We start from the raw sequence: 10,091 nt of genomic DNA, 5'->3' as shown, positions 1-10,091 counted from the left end.
ACAAGCACTCTCTTTTCACCACATCCTCACCAACATTTATTTCTTGTCTCTTGGTAATTGCCACTCAAACAGATTTGAGGTGGTATCATTGTGGTTTCAATTTGCATTTTCCTAATGATTGGTGATACAGAGCACCTTTTCATGTTATCTGTCAGCCATCTGTATGTCTTCTTTGCAAAAATGTCTATTCAGATCCTCTGCCCATTTTTTTAATTGTTTTTTTTTTCTTTTGAGTTGTATAAGTTCTTTATACTTTTCAATACTAACTCCCCCATCAGCCATGTGGTTTTGCAAGTATTTTCTCCCATTATGTAGGTTGGTTGCCTTTTCATTTTGTTGATGGTTTTCTTTGCTGAGTTCTCAGTTCAGTTCAGTTGCTTAGTCGTGTCCGATTCTTAGTGACCCCATGAATTCCAGCACGCCAGGCCTTTGCTGAGCAAAAGCTTTTTTAATGTAATGTGGTCTTTTTTTTTTTTTTTGGCATTTTTCATCACCAAGACCAATATCAAGTAGATTACCCCTCATGTTTTCTTCTAGAAGTTTTACGTTTCCGGTCTTAATGTTCAACTCTTTAATCCATTTTGACAATTTTTGTGTATGGTGTAAGAGAGTGGCCCAGTTTCATTCTTTTGCTTATGTTCCAGTTTCCTTAACACTGTTCATTGAAGGGACTGTCCTTTCCCCAATGTATACTCTTGGTTCCTTTGTTGTAAATAAATTGACCATATATGTATGGGTTTATTTTTGGACTCTGTTCCATTGATCTGTATGTCTGTTATATGCAAATAACATACTGTTTTGATTATTATGGTTTTGTAATATAGTTTAAAATCAGAAAGTGTGATGCTTCCAGCTTCATTCTTCTTTTTCAACATCACTTTGGCTATTTGGGGTCTATTTTGGTTCCATATGAATTCTAGGATTGTTTGTTCTATATCTGTTTTAAATATCATTGGAATTTTGGTAGGGATTGCACTGAATCTCCAGATTGCTTTGAATTGTATAGTACCGTGTCAAAATCTAAAGTAGCTTCTCAAAAGATCTTACCTCAGTGAAAATATTGGTTCCCAGCCTTCAGCACTGGGTTATCAACCAACACAAACCCTTGATAGGCACAGCCTGACCCATGGACAGTAAAATCTTGTAAGGGATTCTGAAGACCCTCAATAAGGATAACTAGTCACTTCCAGAAAATGGAAAAAAGGATTTGAGGGGGATTCTGTTTTTTAACCCTTGGAAGGCTAGCTTATATTCTCTTTAAAGTGATGATAAATTTCAGGAATGTTTGTAATTTGTTTTAAAAGTAAATGTAGGGAAAAAAACAAGTACTGTATTGATTCATCAGACTCTGAGAAAGCAAGACTACCATATGACCCAGCAATTCCACTCCTGCATATATACCTGAAAAAAGTTAAAACACTAAGTCAAAAACATAACATGCACCCCAATGTTCATATTTACAGTTGCTCAGATATGAAAGCAACCTGAGCATCAACAGATATGTGCTTGCAGCAACATGGACCTGAAGGATATTAAGCTAAGTGAAATCAGAGAAAGACTATGATATTACTTACATGTGAAATCTAAAAAAGTAATGAATATAATAAAAGGAACACAGAAATAAAGAACAAACTAGCTGTTACCAGTGGGGAGAGGGAAGCAGGGAAGGGTAATGTAGGGATAGAGGATTAAGAGGTACAAACTATTGTGTATAAAATAAGTTACAAGGATATATTGTACTGATTTTATAAGTATTGTGTATAAAATAATTTACTTATTTTATAACTTACTTATAAATAAGTTACTTATAAAAATAAGTTACTTATCAAATAAGATACTTATGTACTTATATTATAAGTATTGTGTATAAAATAAGTTACAAGGATATATATTACTATAAGATATTGTATCAATATCTTATAGTAACTATAAATGGAATTTAAAACTTTTAAAACCTTTAAAACCTTTAAAACTTTTAAATTGCTGTATCATACACCTGTAGCAACATTATACATCAACTGTACTTCAATTATTAAATAATCTTTTTTTTAAAGATTGATTCATCAGAGCATTGATTCATTAGAGACTCTAGGAAAGCAATTCCTTCAACCACAAAGGTCTCCCTTGGCAGAGGGATAGGGGACTTAATCTCAAGGTCCAAGCAATACCCAGGCAGTGTTCCAGCACTAGACCAGTTTCCATGAAACTCTTTCTGCATCCAGCTTCTTAGGATTCCCTGGTAAGAGGAAAAGTCAGCCACACTCCCCACCAGGTTTTCCCAATATCTGGTCTGGAAACAGGAGGGGGGCAATCTGAAAGAAAGGTCTGTGGCCTTGGGAATGGCTGAAAGCTACTTGGATGGGTGAAAATTATGACCCTGCTAGGATCCAGATCTTAACATGGGAAAATGTTGGAACCTCTTCCTGTCATTATCCACCCTAATACCCCAACCTTGAGTTTGTCATCCCAGTATTGTCGAACACCTTGTTTATGTGGCTTGTTTACCTACTGACAGAAAGGGAGGGTATACAGCCAAAGAGAGGCTGCTTTCCTGGAATTTCTATAGACTCAGAAACTCAAGCGTGCATCCCAGTGGGAGCGGAAAAGGTTGCAACCGTGTTACCACAGCCTAAATTTCGTACAATTCACACCGCCTTGCCTTTTCTTCTCTGTGCGCCTGGGGACACAGTTCTTGGAGAAAGTGAACAGTTCCTGGTCCCCTGATTCCTCCAGGATGCAGAGAGGGCAGTTTTGAAATATTAGCTAAGATTCTCTTTCAGATGGGAAAGGTTCAACTCTGGGCAGCTGATTTGAATGGACGTGGGGATTGTGAGCAGGGATAGAAGAGCCAAGAGAAGCACGTCATAGAGCTAGTTGTAATCACGGCTTTCCCCATCTAGAGAACCGAAGTCCAGAGCAACATCCTTCAAAAGCCTCCAGGAAAATCAAGGGAAGACTTCACCTGCGCACTGAGCAGATTTTGTTTCCCGGCTTTTGGTTTGGTATTTGGCAATTTAGGTCCTAAGAATGGCTTCTGGTTTTTCCAGCGTTCTGTTTCTTTTGAAGACTTTTGACACCACTGGTTTCACCTTCTCCCTTGCTTGTCAAGCCTAAAACAAACCAGTCAATGAAACTTGATCACGTCTCCACTGGATTTTAAGGGGAAATAATTTGCAACCTTCTCGTTTGAAATACTGCATGAGAGGTAACAGCATTGGGCTGTGGAGACAAGAGTGCTCCGTTTAAACCTCGGCCGGGCAACTCTGCGTGGGACCCTGGGCAGGCACCCATCTTGAAAGGGCGGTACTGGGATTGCCTTAATTTTTTTTAAATTTATTTTACTGAAGTAAGGTTGATAGTGGCTCAGCTGGCAAAGACTCTGCCTGCAATGCAGGAGACCTGGGTTTGATCCCTGGGTTGGGAAGATCTCCTGGAGAAGGGAAAGGCTACCCACTCCAGTATTCTGGCCTGGAGAATTCCATGAACTGTATAGTCTATGGGGTCACAAGGAGTCGAAGATGACTGAGTAACTTTCATGATTGATTTACCACGTTGCATTAATTTCTGCTGTACTGCAAAGTAATGCAGTTACACACACATATATTCTTTTCTTTTATGCCCTATCACAGGATATTGAATATAGTTCCCTGTGCTGTACAGTAAGACTGTTGTTTATACATTCTATTTATAACTTTGCATCTGCTAGGAATTCTCTTATTTAATAATGTGTGTAAAGCACTTAGGCTAGTGCTCCGCAGAGTAGGAGCTGTGTAGGAGTTTGCCATTATTATCATTACCCAGCTATATAGAAGGTGGAAACCAAAATTTTTTAAACCTAGAGAGAGGTCCCCACCTCCCCCAATAAGAAGCATGACAGGTTTAATGCCACCAACTTGTGCTCCACGACCGACGGTCTGCACTTCCAGGGAATAAGTAAAAGCTGAAGCTTAGAGCGTGGGTTGGAGGGTGGGGCAGGGAAGGGGTAGGGGTTTTTGCTGGCGAGGAGTCTACACTGTCGTTGGATGGAAAAGTTTGGGGAATGCGGGCGGGTGAGTACTTCTCACGGAGCTGTCAGCCTGTGGACCGCAGATGTTTTTCAATTTCGCACTTTTACCTACATGCCTTTAAATTATGGATAAGGAATTTCCTACAAATAGGGGATTAACCCCTACTTCATCTTTTCTTGTCAACACAGTTATATGTGTCTTTGCTTATTTACTTATACGCTCCCTGACCGTTGGATGGCATGGTCATCCCTGATGGCATGGTTGAATGGCATCACCAACTTGATGGACATGAGTTTGAGCAAGCTCCAGGAGTTGGTTATGGACAGGGAAGCCTGGTGTGCTGCAGTCCATGGGGTCGCAGAGTCAGACACGACTGAGCGACTGAACTGACTGACTCTGACTCCCTGACCGTTGCATTAATTCTTCCTTGCTTATTCAATAAAGTGAGGTTAAATATATTATAACTTTTATAATGGACATTTAAAAACACAAAGAAAATATAACGTAGTCTAATGTGTTCATCACCCAACTGTAAAAATTAGTATTTTTGCCAATCTCTCTCTCTAAATATATATGTATGTGTATATACATATATGTATTTCCCAACCTTTTTCCTCCTGTATTTTAAAGAAAATCAAGGCATAATATCATTTTACCCATCAAGACTTCAATACATAAAGGAGACAGAATTTTAAAATATATGTCCTGCTCATTTATTTATGGACATGTCTAGTAGGGGGAAGATGGTTTCTTCAGATTTTTTTTTTTTTTTGCTTCATCTCACTTTATTTTCATCAGTGTGTTAATTTTCTTACAATGATCATTTTGTTTTCTCCACTAGACTGCCAAGGAATTCCATCATGAATATTTTGGGGGGTTTTCCCCCCACTGGGTTTTATTTTCTACTTGAATACAATTTAATGTAATTATTAGTTTATTATTTATTTTGCTAGTATTACAACTACCATAATATCAAATGATTTACACAGCAATAACTATTTGTAAAACAAGTTTCTAAGCATTTCACTGATGTTAACTAATTTAATGTTAACTAATTTGATGTTTCACTAATTTAATACCATAATTTTATGGTTTAAAAAAATTAAGATTATCAACCCAAAAGTTTTAATTAATTAAAAATATGCTTTCTAGTTACCTTAATTCTAATGCTTATATTTGTTATTAAATTTGTTAACAATAGTTATTGTTTACTTACACTGACATTGGTGTAATAAGACCAAAACAAATACATTCCTTGACCTCTTGCTGCAGGGAGAGTGGTTTAAGTTAAACTTCAGTGAAACTCTTAGTTAACAGCAGAAATCCACCCTCACCCCTGAGCTTCCACTAGGAATAGTTCTGAAGTCACTGGTGTGAAATAAGGTTGCCTTTGAGTCTCTGAAAGGTAGGTGTGAGTGGTAGCCGATGACGCAAAGGGTAACAATTTACTCGCTCCACTCAAAGGAATAAATAAGATGGTTTTATTTGGAATTTTAGATGAAGTACCTCTAAGGGTTTTGTGCCCATCAATGGCATTTGGAAATTCGGTGAATCAGTTGAGAAAGGAGTTCCTCCCAACAAAGCTAAGGGCTGAGCTAAGAAATTTAATAGGAAAAAGGGACCAACATTTTTGGTAGAAAAGAACATTTCAGCCTTCAAACTTCTGCACTACATTTTGTTTTTCGTTGTCTAGTGTCTGACTTTTGAGACCCCAAGGCTTGTAGCCTGCCACGCTCCTCTATCGGTGGGATTTCTCAGGCAAGTGTGGGTTTGCCGTTTCGTTCTCCAGGGCATCTTCTTGACTCAGGAATCGAACCTTCATCTCCCGCATTGCGGGCGGATTCTTTACCGTTAAGCCACCTTTAAAAGTACACGAACTCCTATGAGTGGAAAAGGTTTCTTGATTGTCATTTTATCTCAGAGGTTGTCAGAACCAGAAGGGACTTTAGGGGCTACTCAATCCGGCCCGCACTGTGGGGTTTAGGAAAGAGCCACAACCGGGACCTGCACCTTGACTCCCGCATCAGGGATTATTTGCCCACCCCACCGTTGGTTGATAGGAGTCAGGCTAAACCAATCTTGTGCTACGGTGCAAACGACTTCCCATTAGGACTCTCGCTCTTTTCTACTTTTTTTTTTTTTCCAAAACACGTTCTCCTGCGTTGCTGATTTTTCAGACTGATCAATGCCAAGAGAGTAAAACAAAAGACAAATGAGGGCATCTCCTGGGTGGCGAGCATATCACAAAAGTAAATAGAAAGGAATCGGGATTCTGGTACCACGTAGAAAACGGGAATCCTGGGAGATCTGATCAAGAGGTGGGGAAATCTGTCCCTTCAATGCGAAATGCAGCGGTCGAGGGACCTTGTGAAAGTCGGTTGAGTGTTTCCCCGGGGACGCAGAGCTGAGTTGACAAGACAGTGTTGGCCTGTGTCCAACAACGTGTATTATGCTTGGTTTTACCTGTTATCAGGTATTTGCCAAGTAACTTCACCACTCCAAGCGCTGTCAATTACTGTCCGTTGTGAAATTTACTTTAAGACACCTAACTCACACTGTGGTTGTGACGATTAAGCCGGGAAAAGAACGATTAGATGCATTACTATAAAACGCCTGCCAGAAGATGTTGAAAAAGGAAGACTGAACATGCGACGAGGTGGCCGAGTGGTTAAGGCGATGGACTGCTAATCCATTGTGCTCTGCACGCGTGGGTTCGAATCCCATCCTCGTCGACTGGCTGAGTTTGTGAGGGGTGGTTACTTGTTTTGGCGAGGTAATTCGTAACTGAGTTACTCATTCAGTTGAGTGAAGTAAATTAATTCCTTCTATTCCACCTACCCCACCACCCCCACCCCCGCCCCGCCCCGTTCCCGACTTCCTTGGTAGCATTTTGTCATAGCTGTGAACTTTGTTAAATGATACGTTTGATTAGTGTTTCATTCTCCCATTCTCCCGTGAAATTTTCATTCCAAGTTTTGCTTAGCAGAGATTTTCCACTGAGGAAATCACTGAAGAATTAATTGAAGACCATAGAAAAACATTGCCTAATAAATTTAGAGGAGCGTATAAAGTTGTTTATAGAGAAGTGTACACAAAATTATGGGTTATTTAAGGCATTATCAGGTTTATCTTTAGAGAATTTTTGTCTACTATCTTTTAACTTTAAAAGCAACCATTTCTAAGGATTCCTATCATTGACAAGGAAGAAGAATATGTATCTCTTAGAGATATGACAAAACTAAAAAGTACACACTACAATATTCTCAGTTAAAGCTAACTATTTCTCCCTGAGAAAAGGTCATAAAAATCTGGGACTTCCCTGTTGGCCCAGCAGTTAAGACTCTTCACTTCCACTGCAGAGGGCACAGGTTTGATCCCTGCTCAAAGCACTAAGATCCCCGCATGCCCTGTGATGCACTCCCCCCCAAAGTAACATGCAGTTTCTACTTGTGACTTCCATCTTGACAGACTTTGGGAGGAAAAAATATAATGTACTTTTTCATTTTATTACTTATTTTATTTATTGCCATTTTGGAGTAAGTATTATGTTCATATGATTCAAAAACTATAAAAATCTATATAGCAAATTTTGTCACCAATTACCCTTCCCACCAGTAGGACATTATTGGCCCCAATGTGTCATTCCAGAAACACAGTATGCATATATAGTACTAAGCTCTCCAAGATACATTTTAATTGAAGTATAGTTAATTTACAATGTTGTATTAATTTCTACTATACAGCAAAGTGATACAGTTACATATCTATATTCTTTTTATTCATATATTCTTTTCCATTATGGTGTATCACAATATAGTTCCCTGTACTGTACAGTAGGACCTTGTTTTTAACCCTTCTATATATAATAGTTTGCCTCTGCTAACCCCAAACTCCCAATCCTTCCCTCCCCAATCCCCAGCAACCACAAGTCTGTTCTCTATGTCTTTGAGTCCATTTCTATTTTGTAAATGAATTCATTTGTATCATATTTTAGAGTCCACATGTAAGTGATGTCATATAACATTTGTCTTTCTCTTTCTGACTTACTTCACTTATGATAATCTCTAGTTCCAGCTACGTTGGTCCAATGGCATTATTTTATTCTTTTTATGGCTGAGTAGTATTCCATAGTATATAAGTACCACATCTTCTTTAGCAATTCATCTGTTGATGGACATTTAGGTTGTTTCCATGTCTTGGCTATTGTGAATAGTGCTGCTTTGACCATATGAGTGCATGTATCCAAAATATAATGTTCAATGAAAAAGAGCATAGTGCAAGACAATGTATATAATGCTACTTATTTTAAAAGGTAAATATATCTGCATCTAAATTTATACACCATTTTGCATATGTGTCTATAGCTGTAATATAAATGTCTAGGAGATAAGCTGTGTTCTAGGGTGTAGTCATTTGTAAGATATTTTCCAATTTCCTCCATAGGGATTATATTAATTTATGCACGTGTGCCATCTATGGGATCGCACAGAGTCGGACACGACTGAAGCGACTTAGTAGCAGCAGCAGTGCCTGCTAAGTCACTTCAGTTATGTCTGACTCTGTGTGACCCTATGCACTGTAGCCTGTCACGCTCCTGTATCCATGGGATTCTCAAGGCAAGAATACTGGAGTGGGTTGCCATGCCCTCCTCCTGGGGATCTTGCCAACATGGGGATGGAGAACGTGTCTCTTACATTTCCTGCATTGGGAAGCAGGTTCTTTACCACTAGCCCCACCTGGGAAGCCCCCCAACCAAATAAGTAGAAAGGAGACCAGACCACATCTGCTCCTGCAGCCCTATAAGGGGAATTTTTATTTCAACTAGCATTGTCACAGATCATCTAAATGGAAGCACAAGCACCCGCAGTGAGAAGGAAATAGGAGTCCTGATTTCTCATAAGCTTGGTGGCTTTTGTTTATTACAGATTTTCTGGATATCCAGTGGCAGTTTATAAATTGGACTGATTAATGATTTAATGGATTTTAGGGACTGGTGAAATTGAGCCTTCTGTGGTTTTAGGGTGGAATTCATTCGATTGTTTTATTAGAATGAAAATGTTAAATGTCTGAATCAGAGGTCTCATGTTGGATCACTGGATTAACTCCTATGCAATCCAAGAGATTACTCTAGTTCAACAGTTCTCAAAAGTGTATTTCTCCCAAGCAACACCAGCATCATCGTCACCTGCAAACTTGTTAGAAATACAAACTCCAGGACTGGGGCCCAACAATTTGTGCTTGAACAAATTCTGGGGTAATCCTGATAAATGCTGAAGTTTGAAACTCTAGTTTTATTCTGTTTTGTTTTGTTTTAAAACATGGTTATCCTAGTTGCTGTCCATCTTGGTAAAATCTTTTTTCCTCAAGACCCACATTTCTCCTGTCATTCCAGCATCAACATGAGTGTCTATCCTGATTTTTTCCCTGCTCTGCCAGGATTAATTGTTCTAACCCCTCCTCTACCCACACAGCTAGGACTCACAGAGCAAGCTAAGGTGGTGTTAAAGACACCGGCCAAAGACCACCAGGAACAAACCTGACAAAATCAGTGTAATGAATTAATACAGCGACAGGATACTCCGGGAAACACCGCTCAACAAGAGAAGTGAGAGAAAACCTCCTTTATTAAGAACCTAGTTACTTTCAGTTCAGTTCCGTTCAGTTCAGTCGCTCAGTCGTGTCCGACTCTTTGCGACCCCATGAATCGCAGCACGCCAGTCCTCCCTGTCCATCACCAACTCCCGGATGACTCTAAAGAGGCTCTAAAGGGAGCGAGAAGGGGGTCTGGGTTGATAGCTATTTCTGAGGAGGGATTAGAAGAAGCGCAGATTATCTGGGGATTAGGTATAGTCTTGAAAAGAGGGTGGTTTTAGGTATTCCAGTAATAAATGGGACGTAGCCGAGTGGGTCTGGGACATCGTAAGAAGGCAGTAATCACTCAAAGAGCGGACCGTGGTGGCTTTTCACAGTTGCTGCTTGATCTTGGAGAAAACACTGATTCTTGTTTACTTTGTAGCTGGCATTACCTGTATCTTTCCTCCCAGCCTGATAACAGCAGCCATCCCCACCCTCCTCCTTTTTTTG

The 10,091-nt window shown here is 39.6% G+C and overlaps 1 non-coding gene across 1 annotated transcript; it reads left to right on the top strand.

The window, feature by feature from the left end:
• Positions 1-6,657: 6,657 nt before the first annotated feature.
• TRNAS-GCU (transfer RNA serine (anticodon GCU)) lies at positions 6,658-6,739 on the top strand. The gene has a single exon. It is a non-coding gene; the product is annotated as a tRNA-Ser (tRNA).
• The last annotated feature ends 3,352 nt before the right edge of the window (positions 6,740-10,091 follow it).

The sequence above is a fragment of the Bos javanicus genome, chromosome 23 (genome assembly GCF_032452875.1).
Source record: "Bos javanicus breed banteng chromosome 23, ARS-OSU_banteng_1.0, whole genome shotgun sequence".
NCBI classification, from domain to species: Eukaryota; Metazoa; Chordata; class Mammalia; order Artiodactyla; family Bovidae; genus Bos; species Bos javanicus.
Note: the sequence above shows the minus strand (reverse complement) of the source record. Positions and strands in the feature narration are given on the sequence as shown.